We start from the raw sequence: 24,961 nt of genomic DNA on the forward strand, positions 1-24,961 counted from the left end.
AGTCTTGGTGAATCTTAAGATTTCTGTCTGTGTTTTGGGACCAAATGGGACCTAGGGTGGTAGTGAAGAATTAGAAAACTTAACCAAGTTACTAAATACCCTGTTAAGAAGTGACATGCCTGAGTTTTGGGGTGTTGTGAAATACCTATGGTAAATGTGCAATGTTTCAGGTAGTAACCACTTTAAATCTATTATCCCATTCTTAGCTTTTCAATGAAAATTCTCAGACATTAAAAAAATACAGAGACTAACATACCTGGGTACTTACCACCCAGATTTAATATTTTGCCATGTTTGCTTCAGATCTTTTTCTCCAGAGATATAGCCAGTGTGCTAAATCAGTGTGTATCCTTCCAACCATGCCTCTGTTTTTACATACTTACACATGTATTTACATGCATTTTTTTTTAAGAGCCCTCAGTCTGTGGAGGTTGAGTTTTGGTGGGGTGTGTTTGGGTTTTTTTTTTTGTATTTTTTATATGACATGTACAAGTTTTACATACTTATACCTGCATTCCTAAGTGATATAGGATATCATTTTTTATTTATTTATTTATTTATTTATTTATTTATTTATTTATTTATGGCTGTGTTGGGTCTTCGTTTCTGTGCGAGGGCTTTCTCTAGTTGTGGCAAGTGGGGGCCACTCCTCATCGCGGTGCACGGGCCTCTCATTATCGCGGCCTCTCTTGTCGCGGAGCACAGGCTCCAGACGCGCAGGCTCAGTAATTGTGGCTCACGGGCCCAGTTGCTCCGCGGCATGTGGGATCCTCCCAGACCAGGGCTCGAACCCGTGTCCCCTGCATTGGCAGGCAGATTCTCAACCACTGCGTCACCAGGGAAGCCCCTAGGATATCATTTTATGTTTTAAATTGCATGTTATCTTCTGTAGCCTCCTTTTTTTGTTCAACATTGTTTTTGAAATTTAGCCATGTTGATACGTTTGTTTTACCTACAGTATAGCATTCCATTGTGTTAATGTGCCAGAATGTTTGTAACCATTCTCTCATTAATGGACATACAGGTGACTTCAGTTTTTCATTGTTAGGAACACTGCAAGGAACATCCTTGTACATGTGTCCTGAATATGTATACAAGATTTCTCTGGCATATACACATAGCAGTGGAGTTGGTGGATTATTAGAAGTGTACAACTTCAGCTTTCTGTATATTGCCAAGTAGCTCTCCAGAGTAGTTGTATGAGTTTTCACCACTAGTGATACATAAGAAAATTCTTAGTTCTCCACATGCTTTGCAACAGCTGGTATTGTTAGATATTAGTTTCTGCCAATCTGATGGATATAAAATGGAATCTCCATGTGGCTTGAATTTTGTATTTTCCTTGACTGTCTTCTCCCAGTTTGCAGATTATTTTAACTTTCTCTATGGCAGTGATTCTCAAGGGTCGTTGGGGTCTTTTCAGGAGGCTGACACGGTTGAAACTATTTTCGTATTAATACTAAGATGCTATTTGCCTTTTTGCACTCATTCTTTTCACAGATGTGTCGTGGAGTTCCAGAGGCTACATGACATGTGTTGACACAATCACTCTGATGTTTATTATTGTTTTTATTTATTTTTAAAATTTTATTTATTTGTCTGTTTGTTTATTTATGGCTGCGTTGGGTCTTCGTTGCTGCGCGTGGGCTTTTTCTAGTTGTGAGCGGGGGCTACTCTTCGTTGTGGTGCGTGGGCTTCTCATTGCAGTGGTTTCTTGTTGTGGAGCACAGGCTCTAGGCGCACGGGCTTTAGTAGTTGTGGTACGCGGGCTCAGTAGTTGTGGCTCGCGGGCTCTAGAGCGCAGGCTCAGTAGTTGTGGTGTGCAGGGTTAGTTGCTCTGCGGCATGTGTGATCTTCCCGGACCCGGGTTCGAACCCGTGTCCCCTGCATTGGCAGATGGATTCTTAACCACTGCACTACCAGGGAAGCCCTATTATTATTTTTAAATGAATTTATAAATAGTAAAAATTAGCTTTATTTTCAACTGTGGTATGTATTGATAGCTATAACACACAGACAACTTTGGGGGCCCTCAGTAATTTTCGATAGTGTAAGGGGGACTTGCGAACAAGGGGTCTGAGAACCCCTGCTACTTTATTCATATATTTTTTTCTTCCTGGAATATGTTTTCTTTTTTTAAATTAATTTTTATTTGAGTATAGTTGATTTACAACGTTGTGTTAGTTTCAGACGTACAGCAAAGTGAATCAGTTATACATATACACATACCCACTCTTTTTTAGATTCTATTCCCATATAGGTCATTACAGAGTATTGAGCAGAGTTCCCTGTGCTATACAGTAGGTCCTTATTAGTGATCTATTTTATATATAGTAGTGTGTATATGTGGAATATGTTTTCTTTGACTTGCTTAAGAAATTCTGTCCAAATTTCATGAAGATGGGCTCATATTTTCTTCTAGAAGTTTAGGAATGTACTTTTGTGGGTGCTGTCTGCCATTTCCCAGGCCTGTCAGCTGCTTAATTTTACACCTTCTCAAAACATTTGTATAGCCTGAATAGAACGTTTTCCATATCTACCTTTATAGTAGAATTCTATTTGGCGGGGGGTTGGGGGGGTGGTTTGGGGGTGGGGTGGGAAGGGATGGAGGGATAGGCAGGAATTTAGTCACTTTTTCCAGACCCCTTTGTTCAAGATAGTCGCCAAGCATTTTGCAGAATACAGCAGTCTCTCCTTGAGATGCTGTACATGCTCATTTTGGATCCTTGTGTTCATCATTAGTTCATTGCCAACTTGCTGTCCAGAGGACCAGAATTCACTAGTGACAGGGATTCTGGAAGCGCGTCCCCTCTCTAAAGCCCCGGACATTTGAGTTCCTGTTAGAGAAGCACTAGCTTTCTTCTTCCTGGTTGTGTCTGGGCTGGGCTGGGCTGGGTGGGTGAGGGCAGTGGGTGGGCACGCAGCCACCAGGCTGACTACAGTGAGGGGTATAGTGGTGGCCCCCTCCAAGAAAAAAATAACGCTACTGACATCCCAGGCCTCATCACCTCTCACCAGACTCTTACTGATTTCTCTGTCTCCAGTGTATTCCCCACCTCCCTTCCCTCAAATCTGTCTTCCACCTTGCTGCCAGAATAACTTAAAATCTCAGACTTAGCATGATACTTCTCCCCTTAAAACAGACGAAAACAAATTCAGGTCTTGCTATAAGGCTGCTCTTAAGGTCTGTACTCCTTAGCAACGTAACCCTCGTCTGTGCTTTCTCTCTAGCCACTTCCCTAGCCTGTTCTCCGTCCTGGAACATCACCAGGCATTTTATCATTCCCATAACACACCATCGCATGTGCCCCCAGTGCCTCGCTTACGCTCTTCCCTCCGTCTCACATGTTGCTCCCCATCTGAGAGCTTGTTTGACTCTCAGTCCCCACAAAACTCAAATATAAATTCTGAGAAGATGATCCCTTTTTCATCTTTGTCTTCCCACTAACTCAGCGTTTCTGATTAAAATGAAGACTTGGAGTTAATTTCTTTTAGTCTTTGTTTCACTTGTGGCTTCGTTAGGGGACAACTGCTACATCTCCATCCCTTCCCCACAAGTTCCTTCCCTATAAATTCTGTTTACCAGATTGACTCCTGTTGTTATTTTGCATCCCAGTTCTTTAGTAGCTGCAAGAGAAGGGGATTTCTTTTCTGTGGTTAAGGAGCTGATGTAGACGTCCTAATAAATTTTCTTCCAGCATATCTTGCCTGCAGGAAGGGAAGGCGCTGAACAGACGAATGAAAGCACCTAGTCCCTCGCTTTCCCTACCACCAATTTAGTTATTGCTCATTTTGAAAAATAATAAATTGACATTTATTTTAAATTGACTGGCATATTTTAAAAGTGATGCATGAGTTGTATGTGTGCATTAATGCTGCCAGCGGAAAGGCCCTGCTCAGGGAAGGAATTCTGGATGGTGCTGTTTTTCCCATTTAGCCCCACCCAGCCTCCTGCCTCCCCTTCAGCAGCTTAAAAAATAAAATTTCACAAACCCTCGAAATCTGTTAGAGATGCAGATTAGGTAGATTAACTTTTATTTTCTGAAAGAGCTTTGTAGCAGGAATCCACGTGGGTACGGAGTAAGGGGGCTACTGCTGGAAAGACTGCAGGCCTGCGTGCCTGCTGTAAGAGGTTGGGGTGTGTACCTGAGAAGGGATTCAAGTCCGAGACTGTAAGCTTGCAGGAGCCTTCTTCACATCGTTATTGTGTCTGAAAGAGTTGACTTTCTTTGGCAGCTTGTTTATGGCCCTTTCGTTGGTTCTTTTTTTTTTTTTCTTAATTTTATTTATTTATTTATTTATTTATTTATTTATTTATTTATTTATTTTATGGCTGTGTTGGGTCTTCATTTCTGTGCAAGGGCTTTCTCCAGTTGCGGCAAGTGGGGGCCACTCTTCATCACGGTGCGCGGGCTTCTCATTATCGCGGCCTCTCTTGTTGAGGAGCACAGGCTCCAGACGCGCAGGCTCAGTAATTGTGGCTCACGGGCCTAGTTGCTCCGCGCATGTGGGATCTTCCCAGACCAGGGCTCGAACCCGTGTCCCCTGCATTGGCAGGCAGATTCTCAACCACTGCGCCACCAGGGAAGCCCTCGTTGGTTCTTGAGAATGGTCACTAGGTAGGTGGGGAAAGTAAGACAGCAGAAGGGGAAGAGTTGTTCCTTGGCTCGTGTTGCTGATGAGGGCAAAGCTAGGATTTGACGTGTTGCACACTGCCTTCTGGTCCATGTAAACAGTCCAGGTGGACATGAATTCTCAAGTTCAGGGAGAAGGGGCTTATGCCAAAGAAGTGAGGTCTGAACACACAGATGCTGGTTACTAGGTATGGAAACATTAAGTCTTTATATGGATATGGACCTGAGAGGTTTCCTTTGTGGGTGATGCTTTTCTTTCTTCTTATTTGAAGAGTACTGCTAATGTTGCTGTACTGTTTGATTAGTAGTGGTTATAAAGATGAAATATGAGAAGTTAGTTAAGCCTTGAAGATCAAGCACAATGATAGGAATTTTCTCCTTCTACCCCAGTTTGCTCATGCCCCCTCCCCTGAAACGCAGACACTCTGCAATATGTGAGAAAACAATCCTTATAATCAAACCTAATGTATGAATTACAAAACCCACCCCCCCATTAAAAAAAAATGAGGTTTTTTTAAAAAATATTTATTTATTTTATTTATTTTTGGCTGCAGTGGGTCTTCGTTGCCGCGCACGGGCTTTCTCTAGTTGCGGCGAGCGGGAGCTACTCTTCGTTGCGGTGCGCAGGCTTCTCATTGCGGTGGCTTCTCTTGTTGTAGAGCACGGGCTCTAGGCGTGCGGGCTTCAGTAGTTGTGGCACTCGGGCTGAGTAGTTGTGGCGCATGGGCTTAGTTGCTCCGTGGCATGCGGGAACTTCCCGGACCAGGGCTCGAATCCGTGTCCCCCGCATTGGCAGGCCGATTCTTAACCACTGCGCCACCAGGGAAGTCCAAGAGTGTGGTTACTGCAGAAGGATTTTACCATCCACCAGAGGAGTCACTGTGCAGTTGTTTTGCACCATACGGCTTGCGGGATCTTAGTTCCCCCACCAGGAATTGAACCTGAGCCCTGGCAGTGAAAGCACCGAGTCCTAACCACTGGAACACCAGAGAATTCCCTATGCAGTTGTTTTTAAGTAGAGGTGTTCCTGGTGTGTGTGAAATACTGCATTAGCACCCAACTTCATAGGGTCACGTCTGTTGCTTAAGGTGTGTAAGAGGAAGAGAAGATGGTGGAGCTCCCAGTGGCACCTTGGGCAGTGTGAAATGAGGCGTTAGGTTGGGCCTCCAACTCTGAAAACTGCTGTGCTCTACATCTGGCCATAAGGATTTGCCTCCTTTTCCCCCGTGCGTCTTGTCTCCCCTGTTCCCGCACAGCAAGCTTCTTTGCCAAGGACGAGGAGCCTGGATGTCAAATCCTTTCTCTCTGCCCTGGCAAGGGAAGCTGTTCTGTTTGTTTTCCAAGAAGCCTTCTGCACTTGGGGAATTTTTTCTTTTCTCTTATGGGAAGTTGCTTCATCATTTCCCAAAAATATACTGCACCTCTTGTTTAAACAGGGTGCCCTTGAAGAGCTTTGGAGTCTGAAGCGGGGTGGGGGCATTGTGAAATCCTTTGTTTGACGCTTTGATGCAAGCTGGAATGCTGGCTGTCTGCAGGCAGAAGTCTCCGAGTCTGCCAGGACTGGGTCCAGGAGTGGGGTGTGGGGAGGAGAGACTCCCTGAGAAGCAAGAGCTGGGGACTTTTTAAGCATTTAATCAGTCCACGTTGTAAGAGGTATCAGCCCTTCTGCACCCAAGCTCCATCAGGTATTTGTTCAGTGCCTTCAGTGTGCCCAGGCTGGTGAAGGTGGGTTCTCTGTTCTTTTGAGCTGCTCACGGTACCCTGGAGAGGCAAGACCAACTCCCACGTAGCAATGGCGAACAAAATGGTGTGTAACTGTGGGCTAGATTGTGTAGTCTTGGGTACTTTAGTTCACAGGAAGGAAATTCCTGTAGAAGAAAGCACTAAGACCAGGCCTTGCACTATGGGAGGGGTTTGAGTTGATGGAGGGAAATGAAGGATATTGAGAGGAGGGGAAGAAGGAGCTGAGAAGAGCCCGAAGGCCCATCTGAGGCCATGAGTGTGGGTGAATAAGGCCAGTACGGGTAGCCTAGTGGGACTTGACGTTGGAGAAATGGGACAGACCAAATTGTGGAGAGCCTGGCGTATCCAGGAGAAACACAGACTTATAGAGAGAAATTGGCAGACTTTCAAAGATTCTGAGAAGAGAGCATCGTTAGGAAAGATGTGGTTTGGGGGAATATTAGCTGATCAGGGTGAGTTAGAATATGCCTCCAGGTGGGCAGTAGGAGAACCCCAGCTCCATCCACAGTTCTTGGAAGGAAGTTGTACTTGGGTCCTGGAAGGGAGGGGTGGCCTGGTAGAAGGCTTCTGTCTTGAGTGAGCACGGCCCCACAGTGCCTGTGGCCTCTGGCCCCCTGGCAGGGCACAGCAGCTCAGGCCATGAGGTTAGTGCTGGCTGAGTAGGACCAGCCATTAGGTGCCAGCTCGAGTTGAGCTTTGACCAGGCCCACCGTGGAGGTGTGATGTGCCCTGGTGGGCCCAGTGGAGCCAGGCACAAGGTGCAGTGAGCTCCATCCCTCCAGCTGGTCATTTTAGGATGTGATTGACCAGGGATGATTGCTCAGATCCAGGTGACACAAGTCACCTCATGCCTAATCAGGAGTAAAAGAGTGCTGTTTCCAAAATCCTTGCCAGTGCTGAGTACTATTACCATCCCCTGTGCCTTGCACCCCCTTAACAACTTTAAATAAGGAATTTGGGTAACTTTGGATTATAAATAATATCAAAGAGTATCAGTCAGAAAGTGCTCTTTTTTAAAAAAAATTTATTTTATTTACTTATTTTTGGCTGCACTGGGTCTTCATTGCTGCGCGCGGGCTTTCTCTAGTTGCGTCGAGCAGGGGCTACTCTTCGACGCAGTGCGTGGGCTTCTCGTTGCGGTGGCTTCTCTTGTTGTGGAGCACGGGCTCTAGGTGCGCAGGCTCAGTAGTTGTGGCGCATGGGCTTAGTTGCTCCACAGCATGTGGGATCTTCCCGGACCAGGGCTTCAACCTGTGTCCCTCACATTGGCGGGCGGATTCTTAACCACTGCGCCACCAGGGAAGCCCAGAAAGTGCTCTTCTAATAGACTGTCTAGTAGCTGCTCTTCGAGAAAAATGGAAATTGAGAAAATAAATTTTTGCTGAGAGAGATTGTATCAGTGGGGACAAACAAGCATAAACACGTTTTGCATATCACAAGATCTATTAATTTCCAGTAGAAAGAGGGAAATGTAAATGATTGCCAAGGGAGGTACTGCCCAGTTCGCCTGAGTCAGAAAAGGAATCACAGTTTCCGTACCAGCTGCTGGGCCTGGGCCTGGCCTGCCACTCCCAGCTGACCCACCCCAAGCTCCCCAGCACGGACCCACAACATGGCCAGGGCTGATGTCAAGTTTGCAGCCCTGGGAAGTGAGCAGTTCCTCTTTGGGGATCATCCCAGCCTGTCAACCAGGCCAGGGTGTAGGCCAGGCAGAGGCTCCGCTGCCAGCCTTGGCTCTCTCCACTGAGGGCTTTGGGGCCCTGGTGCAGGAGAGGTGCCGGGGCTTAGCCTAGAGCCTTGAAACTTCAGCTTTTACCTCATGTAAAAGACCAGTGCTTTCTTCCCCTTTTTGTGAAAACTAAGGCCCCAGATACTCTGTTTGGATTGCTGGTAGAGAAACTGCTAAGTAATTCTGAGTAATCACTTTGTTACAGTTGAGTAACAGGGTGGTCCGTAAAGCGAGGTTTGACTTTAGTGGCCCAGCCCACATTTGCAGAAGGCCCAGCTGTCTTTGAGTTTGTGTTTTCTCTGTCCCTCTGAGAGGTGAGGCTAGCTGGGAAAATTGAGGGGATTGTTGGGGAGAAAGGAGAAGGCCCAGAGTTCAGAATCAGTTGCTCTGCAAGTTCTATGCTGTCTTGGGGTGTATGGTTTCATTCGGTTTTGTACAAGGGCTGCGAGTACAAATGGCCTAGCCCCAAAGGAGTGCCCACCCATTTGTGTGGAGTCTTTGAAGCATGTGGATTCTGTCTCCCGTAGGCCAAGTTGCTCCTGGCAGTGGGGAAGGAACTATTGTTCTGCTAACGTTATTTCACTGCAAGGTCTGGCTGGAGGCATCTGCGAAGACTCAGGATCCCTGATTGCGCGTGTGCCATCAACAAGGCAAAGCGGTGGCCAGGGAAACCCAGGATGAGCTGTCATCTGAGTAACAGGCCTGTGGCAGGTGCTGACTAGCTTGACTTCCCTTGGTGCTGTGCAAACCTCTGCACCCTGGCTGCAGTCCCGGCTTCTTTGTGAAGTGCAGGTGTGTGTGTTGCTGAGTGCTCGTGATCCTTGGACACATTCCTCATTTGTATCTGGGCCTACCTAATAATGCATTTTCTCCAGGTTCACCAGAATGCTTCCGGGCCTCTGGGGTTGGGGGAGCGAGGGGCGAGGGGTCCAAACTGGATTCCTCGTGAGGTAGTTCTGAAGCAGTGCTGAGCAGTCAGCTTTTGAACATTTGTCTTAGGAAGAGCCTGTGCTTCGGCGCATTGCATATCGACACCCCGCTCACCTTTGGGTGATGAGTTTGGGCTTCGGTGCAGCAGCTGAGAAGGAACGTCTTGGCGGCGGGTCTGCGGTGAGGCTGCCGGCCTGCGGCACGCTCTGGGCAGCCTCGCTGCCTCCGCCTGCGCAGCCGTGTACGCCGTAGCAGTAACTTGAATTTCTGGACGTTTATGCTCTAAGGGTGGTTGACAATGGGAAAACGACATCGCTGATGGTAGTTAGAAGAAGGGTAGGACTTTTAAAGTTGATGTAATAGAGGAGGAGATTTGGAAACTCAATGAGCATGCCAGAAGTAGGGAATCATTAGTGTCAGTTGAACGCTTGCTGACTCTTAAGTCAACAGCCCTGCTCAGTTATGAAGAGGAAAAAACACAGTTAAAGAATAATGTAAAAAAAAATGCGCAAATTATGTTGTCCAAGAGTGTAAAAGGCAGAGTATAATTAGGCATTTTACCATCTTGTTTGGCTTTCTGAGAACACAACTTCCTTATAATATGTAAACCTATTATTTGACTTTGGTGGAGGGGGTCTTTTCAGGGAAATGGGGGGGACTATCTAAAACCAGGTTCTGCTGTGACCAAGAATTGTGCAAAAACAAAACCCTTTTTTTAAATTAAAAAATATATATGTATTTATTTAATTAATTAATTTATTTATTTTGGCTGCACTGGGTCTTAGTTGTGGCACGCAGAATCTTTAGTTGAGGCACGCATGCGGGATCTAGTTTCCTGACCAGGGATTGAACCCAGGCCCCCTGCATTGGGAGCGTGGAGTCGTAGCCACTGGACCACCAGGGAAGTCCCACAGAACCCTTTCTGTAAATGTGCACGGCCCCTCTGGGGCTGAGTGTACCCTTTGGAACACAGTCCGTATTGATCTACTCTCTTGATGTATCAAGGCCTTTCCCCTTGCATTGTACTCATTTATATGCTAATTTCTGTCATCTTTTTTTCTATTTAGATACTTTTAACCTATGATTTTTAAGCTGTCAGATGGGCTTTATTTATTTAAAAGTGTAGGCTGCTCAAGCATTGCTAGCCTTCTCTAACTGGGAAAGCCCCACGTTTGGGGCGGTAAGAGAAAACCAACCACCAAAAATAAACCAGCTCCTAGACTGTGAACTTTTTTATGTTCTCCAGTCTCAGTCCCTGACTTTGTGGGTATAGAGTTTTATTATGTGTGTGCTTAATTAAACAGCTAAGTTTTTAAGAAAAAATAACCGACCTCCTACACCAAGGTACCATTATAATGGAAACAGAAAAATCTCTTTAACTGTAGCAGTGCCGCGGGCTTCTCCCATGCCTGGCTGGCCTGCGGCTCGGAGTTGATAAGCATACAGGGTCTTTCCTGCTTGCCGTTACCACACGTTAATTACGAGAATCCAGCTGTGGCACCAGCTGGGGATGTCTGGCTTTGTGGGAGATGGCAATTAGATGCTTTATTTTCTATTTTCTTTTTCCCCTTTCAACTTTGGTGGAATGCCTTTGAGTAAGGGGCTTTTAGTCTCAGCAGTATAAATACTTTAATGTGCCTAATTATGTAATCATACACTTACACTCCTCTGTGTACACACACATCGTTTCATGGATTTTTGTCCCCCTTTCCAGTACATGGAACATCTAGCCCGCTTTTTGGTTGGTATGGTGGAGTCAGACTCCTCCGTGCATTGGGCAGGAAGAAGAGGAGGGCGGGAGGCAGTTAGGGGTTTTCCTCTGATTATGATCTGTCCCTCTGCTCCCTCTCCCCTTGACCCTCTCACTGATGAGTCCTTTATCTCTCAAATAATTATCATCTCAGTAGTTTCCTAGCAAAGTCAAGGTAATTTAAATGAAATTGGACTTTATAATACTATATCTTTCCATTAATTTGCAAGTGCAGTCTTTCAAAGTGTGTAGTGTTATTCTTCCCAGTCCTCTGCTCCAGGCAGGCATAGGGCAGGAGCCTGGACACGAGAGTTCATGCGTGCAGGCACAATGCAACCCATTGATTTCTGGCATTCAGCTTGTGCAGAGAGGTCCTGTGACCCCAGCTGTTAGACCAGGACCTGGGAGCAGCTGCTTTCTGAGATCCAGTCCTTCAGGGATAGGCCATCTGCTGCCATGCGAGAGAACCCTGGGAAAGAAATTGACCGCGAGATGTCTTTGTACTCCTTTTCTCCGCTCTAGTCCCTCCAGTTTTTTCTGGCCCCCTTCACCTCGGCAAACTTAAGAAGCATGATGCATCTGCACTGGGAAACTCACGTGGTTTCCCCTTCTGTTCTTCTCCTGTGCCCACTCCACCGCACCAGCACAGCCAGCTCCATTGAAAAATAGTTGCCGGGGTAGGCAGGGAGATTGAGATGGCTGGCTTCTTCAGCTGGATTAGTACCGTAGAGCAGGCTTTCTTTTTATTAGTAGTAACATGAAAAATAGTTGCCGGGGTAGGCAGGGAGATTGAGATGGCTGGCTTCTTCAGCTGGATTAGTACCGTAGAGCAGGCTTTCTTTTTATTAGTAGTAACATGACTTTGCATTTTGGGACTGGAAAGGTCCTTAAAATCTCATTTTATGGAAGAGGAACCCAAGATTTTTTCATTCCTTAGCTATGTATGTAGTCAGGGCCCTCCCTGTTCTGGCGCCAGCCTGATTTTCTCAGTTTCCAGCTATCTCCTGCTAAACCTGCTGCTTTACACAGACACACACACACACACACACACACACACACACACACACCCTCTTCTTGCTCCTCTGCCTTTGCTGCTCATGCCCTTATCTTCCCCCTTGCGTGTTTCTCACACACACACACACACACACACACACCCCACCCCCCCCCCCGCCTCTTCTTGCTCCTCTGCCTTTGCTGCTCATGCCCTTATCTTCCCCCTTGCGTGTTCACACACACACACACACACACACACACACACACACCCCACCCCCCCCCTCTTCTTGCTCCTCTGCCTTTGCTGCTCATGCCCTTATCGTCCCCCTTGCGTGTTCTTCCCCCTTCCTTTAGCCCACTCACAATCCCATAGTCACAGTCTTTTATCCCGTGGTCACAATCCTGTTTCCCCCTAGAATTGGAGTTCTGTTATCATTTCTTTCTTCCTTTCTGATCTCCTCCTCATTGGATTAATCTTTCTTTAGAACCTCATATTGTAGTCCGTAGTGATTTCTAACATGTGTCTATTGTGATTATTTATTATAAGCTCCCAGAGGGTAGGGCCTATATCTTTGCCATCTTCCCAACCCTTCTTCTCCCATTGCCTGCTACAGTGCTTTGGTGCTTAGTAAAAACTTGTTGAAAGAATGGATGGATACATGTAATCCCTACGTGAACTCTGGAGGATAAACAGCGTAGATGTTACTATTATTATAAGGTACTTGGGGCTCCTCATCTGTCTCCCCAAAGAGTCTGAAGTCTCCTCAGGGACAGAACTGTGTATTATTTGCTCTTGAATTTCTAGCACCAACCTGGCACATTGGTAGGTGCTCATAGATATTTATTTGTTACATTGAAGAAGGCATTCCTATTAGGAGAGTGAAATCCAGAGAGAATAAGAATCAGTGCTTGCAAATGTTTTTTACCTCTCTTCTGGGTGAAAGTCATTCTTTGGGATACAAAAGATTATCTACTGAGGCACAGAATGGGTGAGGCTGCAACAGGCGACATCTTCTGACCAGGAATCTCGATCGGTCAGTCAAAAGTGGCTTGCCAGGGTCAGGGGTCCAAAGACCAAGAGAGGCCAGGGGAGGTAACAGGAGCGTGGGCCTCAGTGTGACAAATAAAAGCATGGTTGAGACTCTATCCCCAAAGCTTCCGTAATCTGTTTTGGGGTCGCTCTGTTTAATGATCAAGGAGTCTTGACAGTATGTCAGAGTCAGGCTAATAAATACTCAGGCTAAAATCAAAGGGGAGGCCAGTCCCAGACGGGTGAGAAAGCACCTTGGGGGCCAGGGGCCCTGCTTTGGACCTGACAGCGGGTTTGAGTGGATTCACAGGAGGTGAGAGGCTCTCCTGTCTTCCTTGCTGCCTGGGGGGAGGAAGGGGATCTGCTAGGAGTACTCTGGCTCCATCTGGTCCAGAAATTTAGAAAGATCCACAAGTTGAAAGTAGGGAAGAACAAAATAACCTCTGGGCGGATTTGACTCCTCACCGCCTTTGATCAGCTAATGATAGTGCAGGCTGATAAGTTCCCCTTCTAGGAGATGCAGAGGAAACCAAGAAGGCCTGACAAGCTCCTTTTCCTGTGGTGGTTATGTGAGACAGGGTGGTTTAAACAGATGAAGTGTTTGAATAAGAGAATCCCATCCCCCACAGGACGGAGGAGACTCTCCAGATGAGTGGACTTTGTAACTTTTGACTCTGTTTTCCCATGGTCCGTTTGTCACAGTGTTCCTTATACTTGTTGGTTCAGAGGTGATAAAGACAAGACCCCTAGCCCTAGCTTCATTCCCCATGCCACCCACCCCGCTTCCAAAAAAACAGCTTTTCCCTTTTATATTTCCTTTAGTCTTGTGGTAGGGTCAGCCTGACACAAGCCCCTACAGAATATACAGGGCTCACTTCGTGGCCTGCCTTAGACTCGTAGTCTGTTATTTGCACCTTGTCTGTCACAGGGAGACCCAGTCACATCTGTTTTTTCAGGAAAGATTATTCAGGCCTTTACCCCTCAATTACTGGTGAGTGTTTTTCAAAGAAGTGTGGTGCTTGCTGGTTTTAGGCCATCCCCCTAGCTGATTTCTGCCACCTCAGCTGATTTCTGCCACCGTCTGTGGGTAGAGTTTATTGATTGTTTCCTTTCATTCTTTGCAGTTGTGAGGGCCTCGGTAAGTAGCAGTGGCTTGTTGAGCACCCGACATAAGCAAGACGCTGCCTGACTCACTGTTTGGAGGTACACGGCAGAGGCTGTTTATTTTGGGCTTTGGCAGAGCTGCCCCAGTGATCCTATGTATTCTGGGCAGCTAGCAGAAGGGCAGCCCTCTACCTACTCTAGCTCGCGTCCCTGTTCTGCGTTTAGTGGCAAGCTTCCTTTCACATATCCCTCTTGGAAGGCTTGTGTTCCCAGCTGAAAATGCCCCCATACCCTCTCCCACTTGCAGCTTTGGGATCTGTGCTCCTTAAATAGCTCCATTGTTTGTAATGCTCAGAGCTTAGTGAAGGACACTGTCTTACCTTCCCCCCACCACTTCTCTGGAAAAATGGGGCCCCACTTGAGATACGAGCTGAGTCCTCTGGGCACAAGCAAACTCACCAGTCCACATTCTTCTCCAAACAGGAATTACTATAACATTTGTCAGATGGACCCCACCCCCATGCTATACTTTTGTAGGTCTTGGGGTAAGTTTTTCTGGTGGCATCTGTAGACAGGGAGCTTCTCTGTAATGGGGAGAAAGGCAAGCCAGAGTTTGAATCCAGACTCTACTGCTGGGTGGCTGTGTAACCTCAGGCCACTACTAAATTGTTCAGAGCCTCACTTTCCTTCCTCATAGGACGGGAGAATTAATTAGGATGGCAACTTTAAAGTGCCTAGTGTAGCGCCTGGTGATAAATGTTAATTCTCTTAGTCCCTTCTACCCTGTTGGACAACAGAGATCTCTACATTTATTTTAAATTTAAATTTGTGTTTCTTGAAGGCCTACTGTGTGTGCCTGGCACCAGACTTGGCATAAAGCATTTCCATTAGATGGCAGAATTGGAAATGAAACCACAGCTCTGAGCTTTGTACCCAAGAGTCCAACCCTGTTGTAAACTCCAAGCCCGACTCCTAAGTTAATTATCACTCGCTCATCAATTATCCTTCTGAGGTTGGACAGTGCCTTAAGCAGCTGACTGGGGCCTTCCTCCAGAGGACCAGCCTGCGTCCTCCTGGAGGTGAGGAATTCTGAGGGCGAGAGCTGACTCACGTGCAACTTCCTTAGATGATAGGATGACGGAGATGAGACCAGGAAGTAGCAATTGCTGATGAGGAAAAAAATAAACATCTGTTTTCTCTTAACCCTTTAACCCTTTAACTACCACTGTCAAGGGAACACAGTATCATTGGTTAATGCCTGTGGAATGGCCTGGCTCCCTAGCTCTGCCTGTGTCCCAACATCCTGGGGGCGCGGGCGGCAGACAATTGTGGGCGCTGCTCTGTAGGTCACTACATTGGGTGGGGGGCTTTAGATGCTGTACAGCCCAGGCCTGGAGCAGCAGGAGAAGGAGAGTGGTCCTCCTGCCTGCCCGTTTTATAGCAGTCATACAGTGTAGGGGTGGGGTAGGGGGTGCAGTCCCAGCTGACAGCATGTCCCCCAGGTCCCTGAGCTGTGAGAACAAGAGGGGGTGAAGGGGTACCAGGCCATATGGAGGCCATTTGTCCACGAAGAGCAGCCCGGTCTCTGCTGAGAAGTGGGGAAGGGGCTGGCATATTACTGAGCTGGAGGAGGAGGGAGCAAAGCAAGCGCCTCCAAGGTATTCATCCTTCTCTGCTCTCTTGCCTGTCCTCTCTCCAGATATCCAGAAATTTCTGAAGCAGCCCTTTTTCTTTTCTTTGCCAGAGTCTTTGCCCTACCCCATTCCAAAAACCAGAGGTAAGAATTTAGTTTACAATGTGAAAATAAATGTAAAGAATTTATCAGTGCCTACTGTGTGCCAGGCATGATGCAAGACAGTTTCAGGTACACAGTTTCATCTGTCCCCTCAAACACTTTACGGAGGAGGGTATTGGCGGTCAAGGAGTAAGGCCCAGAAGAGTTCAGGCAATTGACAGGGTTGCAGGGCAGGCCCCTAGGTCAAACCCAGATTCATCCGTCAGACCATGCTCTGGCTCTCTGTGGCCCTGATCCTGGTTGGCTGGGAGAATACGTTCACTGGTAGATGCCAGCTCGGAGGACATGAGATGTACTATGCAGAGGGAGTCTCTCTGCTGGGACACTGTGCAGCTCAGACTGGGACTTGAACCCATGTGCCAGGACTCGAACCCAGCCTAAACTGAGATTGGGACTTGAACCCAAGGTCTTTTAATGGAGATCACACACCTGGTTTCAGGACTCAATGAAGCTCAGGTTCTTGATGTCTCGTTGCAGAAAGAATTCAGTGGGAGACAAAGTGATAAGTGAGAAGTGGATTTATTTAGAGAGAAACACACTCCGCAGACAGAGAGTGGGCCATCTCAGAAGGCGAGAGGCTCTGGAAATATGGGGTGGTTAGTTTTTATGGGCGGGGTAATTTCGTAAGCTAATGAGTGGGAGGATTATTCCAACTGTTTCTGGGGGAAGGGGCGGGGATTTCCAGGAACTGGGCCACCGCCCACTTTTTGACCTATTATGGTTGGCCTCAAAACTGTCATGGTGCTAGTGGGTGTACCATTTAGCTAATGCATTACAATGAGCGTATAATGAGGCTCAAGGTCCACTGGAAGTGGAATCTTCCGCCATCGTGGATCTGGTTAGTTCTAACCAGTTTTGTCTTGTCCTATGGCTGTGTCATTCTTTTAAAGGTTGTGCCCTACCCCCTTCCCTCCTGTTTCAGCTGTTACCTGCTCCTGACTCATCTCACATCGGAAACCATGTGACCCTTTGCATTTAAAAACAAGGTAGTGCCTTGAAATGTGGGCAAAATTTTCCAAGTCAAGTCAGTTTTCTACTAAGCGTCTACTCTCTGCCAGATTCTGTGCCGAGTTCTGGGAATACAAGAATCAGAACAGGAAGCAGAACAAATGCTTGCCCTACAGCTTGGGTAGGTGGATGGGTTAATGGAGAGGTAGGGGAAGGACTGACCTGTGAGAAAATAATTGCAGAGACAACAATACAGTGATGTTTATAGAGAGGTGTGAAGATGTTAGGGGAAAACAGAGGAGGAGTAATAAAGCTGCTGTTTATTGAACACTTGGAGTGTGACAGGCCCTTTACCAGGCACTTTACCTGCATGATTGTGATGAATCTGCACAGCACCCCTGTGAGGTACATACCTTTAGTGTCCCATCTTACAAATGAGGGAACTGGCGCATAGGAAGATCTGCCTGAGCCCACGTGGTGGGAAACTGTCAGAGCGGTACACACCCCGGGTGCTCTCACTGTAGGCACAGGCTGGTAATCTCTACCCTGTGCTGCTTAGTTCTCTTTGGGACAGTGTCCTGGAGCAGGCGACCTTGGAACTGAGTCTTGAAAGATGGGCTGGGTTTCAGGTGACCCCGTTGTACTTTCAGGTCAGGGTTTCCAGGCAGAGGATTAGCACTTCTTCTTTCAGAACGACTAGGGACTTTGATGGCTACTTCCAGGTGACAAGAGTTTTTATGTTTGGGGCAGGGTTCAGTAAAGAAAATGTTCTTCCTTCTTGTGGACTCTGACCTGCTGGCTGGCATGTCCCCTCTCCTGTGAGGTGGGTGGGGGGAGTGAGGGACTCAGGCTTAAAACAAGAGGGACAGGCTCTGAAGCCAGACCCATTTGTGAGCTGCCAGGCCCCCGGAGCAGGGCTTGGGCTGGGCCGCTCTCAGGATGGTGGCGCTGGGGGCCTGCGAGGAGCTGTGGGGACAGCCTAAGCCGCGGTGGCTTCTGCCACTGAGCCTACACCCTGGCTCCAGTGCCACACCCTGGGAAGGGCTTGAGCGCCACAGCTGGCCCTCCTCCCGGCATGTGGAAAGTTCTCATGAGAAAAGGGATCCTGGCTGGACAATGGGCTTCCTGTCTGACTGCTGGGAAGGTTTGTCTTAAAGGAGAGGAAGGTTGCAAATGGCATGAGAAATCCTCTCTTCCCTCTCGCTGCAGCCTGTTTTAGACTTTTGACTATTTGAGTGGGGCCAGGAAGGCAGAAAGCCAGGGGAAGCCATGGACAGAAGCAGCCCTTGGTTCCCTCTTGAGTTAACTGACCTCCGCCTGCCTGGTCCTCTGCCCTCACCACGTGCCCAAGGTAGGAATCTGCCCTGACGCCGGATGCAGGAGCCTCTGCACAGACAGGGCGCTTCTCCTGGGGCTTCTCACACCCTGTGCTCAGTCCAAAACCGTGGTGGCTGTAGGACTTTTATGAAGGAATCTTGGGAGGTGGTGAGGCTGGCCGTCCACCCAACTTAGACAGATTTGCCAGTGGCAGACTTGGAGGCCATCTGGTTCAGTGCCTGCGTGGACTGAGTCCCAGAGAGACCAGTGTCCACAGGCAGCACCCAGATTTGTCTTCGTCACTGGGCTCCTCTCTCCGGGGCTCCCTTTCCGAGGTGCGGGTGTGGGAGGAGAAGCGGGGCTCAGCACCCTTGCTGCTGCCCAGGGAGCGCCGTGGAGTGGAAAGCCACCGCTCCTGGCTTCAAATCCTGACTCTGCCTCTTACCTGCTGGGTGACCTTGAGCAAGTTTCTTAACCTCTCTCACTCAATTTGCTTATCTGTATAATGTTATAATAATGTTTCTTACAGGGTTTCTGTGAAGTTTAAATGAGTTAAACATGTAAAGTGCTTAGACTGGTACTTGGCGTATAGTAGAAGGTCAGTGACTAGGAGCTGTAATTACTGAGATTTCTCAAGGAGGCCTCAGAAGGAACCTTGAGACTGTGGTCAGATGTGATACCCCGTCCCCGCCTTGCATTTGTCTGGAATGCCCAGTACCAACTTTCTGGGGAGGCTTTCTTGAGGAGAATCATCTCCCCTTTGAACTAGCAAGCTCACACCTTTCACAGAGTAGCGAGATGTTCCAAAGGCCCTAGGCCTAGTCCATCGGGGGATGAGCCGCAGAACGGAGCCTGGTGTCCTGCCCTCCTCTGCAGGCCCACCTTGGCTTCGTGGTCAGGCCTGCAGCTCAGGAGCCAGAGCACCTGTTGAGTCATTTAGAGATGTGTGGCTTGGAGCAAATGACTCAACTAGCTAAGCCTCATTGTTCTTATCTATAAAATGGAGAAAATGTAGTACCTGCTTCGTGTAAAGAGAGAGCTCAGAAGAGTGCCTGGCACACGTAATAACGCTGTTTGCAGTAATTATTATTTTCTTTGTCTTACGTGCAAAAAGAAGTCTGCACGTTTGAATGCCCTTTTTTTTTTTTTTTTTTTTTGCTGTTTTTGCCTTGCTTTTTCTCTGGCTCTCTCTGTTCCTAACAAACCATCGAGGGCTAGAAGTAGAAATTGGACCTTCATATATCAAGAAAGGGCTTTGAGAGCAAGCACATAAACAGTGCTTTAAAGCACAACCTGAAGGGACCCTCAGTGCTCCATGGTGTCTTCGTCTGCTGTTAGCCTCCCGTCTCACACTCGGTCGTGTGGTCTGAACCCTTCCCGCTGTTCTCAGGTCCCTAGCATCTGTGCCGTCCTGTACAATGGCCACTAGCCCCAGGTGGCTCTTGAGAACTTGAAATGCGATTAGTGTGGCTTGAGATGCGCTGTAAGTGCTGACTTACTGTGAAGAAAAGAATATAAAATATCGCATTAATAAATTTTTATATTGATTATGCGTTGAGCTATCAAAAATGTATTTTGCATATATTGGTTAAATAAAATACATTATTAAAATGAATTTCACCAGTTGTACATTTTTAACGTGGCCACTAAGAAAATTTAAAATCACCTGTGTGGCCGCATCCTATTTCTGTTGGACAGTGTTGTGCTAGGTGTGTGCTTTCCATCCATTCCTTCCTCCCCTTTCTCCCGTTTCTCTTTGCCTGGGCTCTCACCTTCCCCTGGTCGCCAGCCGTTCTCAGATGAACGGAAAAGATGTCCCTACCCAGAAGGTCACCCCAGGCCAATAGAAGAGCTCACCTTTGAACACTTCCTTCTTTCATTTACATCAGAGTTGGCTGTGCGCGTGTCCGTGTCCTGTAGACGGTAAACTTTCTGAGGGCGTGGTCCTGTCTCCTTTACTTCTGTGGCCCTGCTAGAGCATCTTGTGAGGAGAGGCTCGCTCTAACTGTTTGATGCAGTTACAGCCACACAGGGACACGTCTGATACTGCCTCAGCCGTGTCCCTGATGACCACAGCTGCCGTGTTGGTGTGCTGGGTTTGGGGGAACCACTTCCTTCTCCCCTGAATTCCCAGGGAAGCTTTTCTCTGGCCGTCCTTTGAACGCCTTCACTGAGCACCTATTTCTTTGTGCTCAGTTGTGTTCTAAATGCCACTGCACTGGTTTTGGTGTAAAACGACATTATTTCAAACCTGCCAGTGAACACTGACACAGTTTCTTAAGCCCTCAGGCAATGTGTGTGGGAGTGTAGTGTTTTCTTGGTAAGTGACATCAGATGGACACCTCTTAGTGTTGAGTCTTTTTAACTGCACGAGGTGTTTACATGTCTGCTTCCGCTCCGCAAGCTGATCTTCACACTCCCTACGCCCCACACCTCGTTTTAAAGGGGCTCAAGTATCTGTTCAGTTTATTAAGCTGAATCCTTTGACCCCAGGGCCATTCCTGGAGCTTGTTTTGATTCCCTTGTTATGGAATCTTACAAGACTTTGTTTTGTCTTTAATTTGTCTCTTCCTCCTAAAAGTCTGGTCCCCAAAACGGCAAAAGCAAAACACATTTAGAAGTGCTGACTGTGGGTTCTTGTTGGTTTCTGCTAATGGTTCTAGGCTGTGGGGACTTCGGGGTGGAAGTATCAGCCAGATGGCTTTGCGTCTCCTCCGTCTGCACCCTCACCAGCTGGTCACATGGTCTCTCGCTCAATGACTGCTGTGCTCCAGGCACTCTGCCGGGCCCCCTGGAGAATTACCTCGCTGCTTCCCGTGCTCACTGGAGGCCTAAGTGGGTGTAAGAGAGAACGGAAAGCGGAGAAGGAAGCTAAGGAGAGCTAATTGATTTTTTTCTGTAAAATTTCCATCTTCTGGCTTTCTCCTTCTCTTTTTAAAATTATGCAGCTTTGCCAAATCAGATGAGTTCATTGTCTTCTTGGGGCTAGGAACAGAGCTTGAAACTCCCCCTGCGGACCTGGGGTTGTCAGAGCGGAAGCAAGCCTGATGCACAGATGAAGTCAGCCTCTTGCCCAGAACAGGGGCTTCTGGAAGCCACTGAATGATTTGTTTGCTCTTCCTGATGTCCTTCCCGTTCCTGTGAACCCCAGGCATCACCGAGACGGTCCACTCCAACACCTGCTCTTTGCCATGGCTCTCCCACTCTGCTCTTTGATTGGGCAAGAGGGCCATATTTTTTCCTTATGTTCTTGGTGTCTTAAAACAATCTTGCCCTTTTCTGACTTTTCCTTCTAAGGCCTCCTTATTTCTTCCTCGGACCTGGGGCAGTCCCTTTGTGACGCTGAACCTAATGTACTCTAGTTTGTTTCCTTTGTATGATCCTCATAGACAAACATAAGAGAACTTTTGTCCAGTTTATTTCGCCATGCAAGGGTTGCTCTACTGCTGACCTACTCTAAAAGCTCTCTCCACTTCTGTCCATCTTATATCAAATTCAGCTCCTCTTGTAATTCTGCCCATTGAATATAGTATAAACACCTCCTGTTGCAGCCAAGGCCCCTCTACAAAATGGTTTCATCACAATATTATTATTATTATTATTACTACTACTACTGTTATCGTTATATTTTATTTATTTATTTATTTATTTATTTATTTATTTATTTATTTATTTATTTATTCTGCCAAATTTTCTTATGCAACCAAGCTAACCTAGGCTACTTGATGCTCTCTGGGCTTAATCTACACTGTCCTACTTTGGTGCATTAGCTGCAAACCACCACCTCCTTTCCTGCTGAAATCAAGCCCCATTGGAAATGCCACTTCCTCCACGAGCCGTTCCCAGCCGTTCCCCACACAAGGTTGGTCTCTCCTGCTCTCAGCTCCCTCTCTTGTGACACTAATCCCTTTCTTTGATGTGTATTAGAATAAATCTGTGTGGAGTATCTTTGGAGAGAGGCACTGAGTTGACTAGGAAAGGAGAAGGGCTTACTTTTCATGTTCACCCTCTTACTTTTTGGATTTTTACCATGTATATATTTCCTATGATTATTTTTTCTATGAAGGTATTATTTGCATAACAAAGGACCCAGTCTATAAAACGTTAGGAGAAGATATTGGAGAGTATGTTTAGGAAAATGTCCTTACCCAAGACACAAAACCCAGAAGCCATGAAGAAAACAACTTTTAAAATATATGTGTCGGGACTTCCCTGGTGACGCAGTGGTTAAGACTCCAAGCTCCCAGTGCAGGGGGCCCGGGTTTGATCCCTGGTCAGGGAACTAGATCCCACATGCATGCCGCAACTAAGAGTTTGCATGCCACAACTAAGGAGCCAGCGAGCCGCAACTAAGGAGCCCACCTACCGCAACTAAGACCTGGTGCAACCAACCTAATTAATTAATTAATTTAAAAATATATATGTGCGGACTTACTTGTCATACCCCTATTTGGCTACAAGTACCTGAAGTGCTTATCTTTCTATCCTTTTTCAGAGCATAGCACAGTGATCCCTACACAGTAATCAGTAAATATTAGTTGAATTGAAATACAATTGTAAGTCGCCTCTTTGTAGACCTCATTTTTTGCACGTATAAAATGGGTGCCAGGTGATGTCCAGGGCCCCTCTCAGAGATTCCGTGAAGATGTGGGTTTTATGGGCAGAAGTACCCAGCAGAGCAGGAATGGTTTTAGAATTAGCAGCCCTTCCCCTGGGACCGTCTTCCCCAGCACATTGGACCTGTAAGTGGGTCCTGCCTGTTTTCGGGAGCTGCCCCCCGGGTGCGCTCATCATTAATTATGCTGAGGAAATGAACCAATTAGACACAACCCAAGGAGAGCCGGGAGAATCTGTGGCAGGCTTGTTGCCCTGAACAAAAGAGGGAAAGTGTAAGGGGTAAAGCAGTTTGCTGAGGTTCTTTTGGAAATCCAGCTGGCCAGCTCTTTGAACTACTTGGCCAGAGTTTAGAGAGGCACCAGAAGGAATGTGACGCCTGTGTCTCCCTCCCGTTCAAGACCTTGGGCGAGGTGGGTGGTGTTGGAAGAGTCTAGAGGAGGAGGAGGTATGTGCTTCGAGGGGACTGAGGGGGCTTATTTGGGCTCATCTGCTGGTGTCAGAGAGGCTGCCCAGACTTCTCTGGATCCCTGTGGACCTACCCCAGGGTTTTAATGGCTTTAACTGTGGAGTCTTTTCTCCCAGTCTCAGTGACACGCAGCCCAAGGGCAGGGAGCCACCATCTCTTTTTTGACTTAGTATCCACCCCGCAGCCTGGCTGGCAGTCATCTTGCTTAATAGTACGTTGAAGGGAAGTGGTATTTGGTGAGAGAGTGGTGGGTGGTCCCATGAAGGGAGAGCACCTTATCTCAGACAGTCAAGAGACTCCAGGTCTGTTAGAGGAAGTGAAGAAAAGAAACCCAGCAGTTCTTATTCTCATACTGATGTCCTTGTGGTAGCCACAATGGGGACAGGGTATTTGTCAGCAAAATCGAATGTCCTTTAGAGACTTTCGTCTTTCCTGGCTTGGTAATAAGGCTTGTGGTAAGTTGAAGTTTGTGGGTGCCTGGCCACCTGCCAGCATGTCTTCTCCCCCAGCCCAGCCTTCCTAACAGTGATCCCGTGATGCCCCTCCTGTCCCCTCCTATTTTTGCTAGGCACACCCCATAATCCATTGCCGGGGGACTTCAGTTCTGCAGTGTCTGTCCGGGCTCAGAAGGGGAGGCTGCCTTCTCCCTGGGCTGCTCAGGCCTTCCGGCTCCTCTGACGTATTACTGCAACTTAACTACACCAGCGTTCCCACCACACTTAGGTACCACTTGCCATCTCCCTAACTGACCTGTTCAAAGGGGAGGCAACCTTGACATATGCACTCCTTAAAGGCCCACTCACTCCTGGGGTGGAAGCAGTGTCTGCTGGTGGGAAGAGCACAGGTTTTAGAATCGGAAGCCCTGGCTCTGCTCCCAGGTCTGCCTGACTTGGCTAAAAGTCATTTAACTTTTGTGGGCCAGTGTCCTCATCTTCAAAGGGAGAAATGATAACTACCTCACGGAGTTGTCAGAGGAATAAATAAGATAGGAGGTCAATGAAGGTGCTTTTAAAACTAAACAGTCCTACCTGAATGAAAAATAATGGGCGTTACTGCGGGATAGAGACGAGTGATGCCAGTGACCGCTCTAGTCAGGGAATGGGTGGTGCATGGGGGCTTGGGAAGCCTCCCAGGAAATGCATCAGCAATCGCCTCTGATGCCAAGAAGTCACATTTTTATTATGCGAAGGAATCCTTTCTGGTATTGATGTTGGAAACAAGGCTAATGTTTCCCCTGTGCAGGTTACTGGTGTTTTATCACCTGTCACTCTGATTCGTTGTGTATTTCAGTAAGTTTTATTAAAACCACATTATGCGAATGCATTATTTCATTTTTTATTGGCTGAGTAATATTCCATTGTACATATGTACCATGGATGGCCCTGGAGATTATCATACTTAAGTGAACTAAGTCAGAGAAAGAGAAAGACAAATATATATCACTTATATGCGGAATCTAAAAAAAAAAAAAGATACAAATGATCTTATCTACAAAACAGAAACAGACTCGCAGACTTAGAGAATGAACTTATGGTTACCAGGGGGGAAGGGTGGCAGGGGGAGGGATAGACTGGTAGTTAAAAAAAAAAAAAAAGAATACACAATTTGTAATCATAAAAAAATAAAATGCTGAAAAAAATCCCACATGCGCTAGATCTCTGTAAGTCCAGCTTTGTTGAAGTCTACTGTTCAGTGATGGATGCCGTTGTCCTAAGGCGCAGTGCTGGGGAGGGAGGGCGAGGGGAAGTGCTGCAAGCAGCCAAGCTTCCCCTGTTGCCAGGGCGCCTCCCTCTGTCATTGGCAACCTGAACTTGCAGAGTTTGGCCAGCAGCCTTTCCAAGGGGCTGGCTCTTTGCTCCTGGTGTGTTTCCTGCCGAAGCCCTCGGAGCTGCCCCTCTCTGCTCG

General features: G+C 47.3%; 1 non-coding gene across 1 annotated transcript in view; it reads left to right on the forward strand.

The window, feature by feature from the left end:
- Positions 1–22,491, forward strand: part of LOC103015127 (uncharacterized) — a 79,685-nt gene extending 57,194 nt beyond the window's left edge. The window contains exon 3 of the transcript XR_009007742.1: positions 21,682–22,491. This is a non-coding gene — a transcript (uncharacterized LOC103015127). The remainder of the gene's footprint in view (positions 1–21,681) is intronic.
- The last annotated feature ends 2,470 nt before the right edge of the window (positions 22,492–24,961 follow it).

This window comes from Balaenoptera acutorostrata, chromosome 3 (assembly GCF_949987535.1).
Source record: "Balaenoptera acutorostrata chromosome 3, mBalAcu1.1, whole genome shotgun sequence".
In the NCBI taxonomy this organism is placed as follows: domain Eukaryota; kingdom Metazoa; phylum Chordata; class Mammalia; order Artiodactyla; family Balaenopteridae; genus Balaenoptera; species Balaenoptera acutorostrata.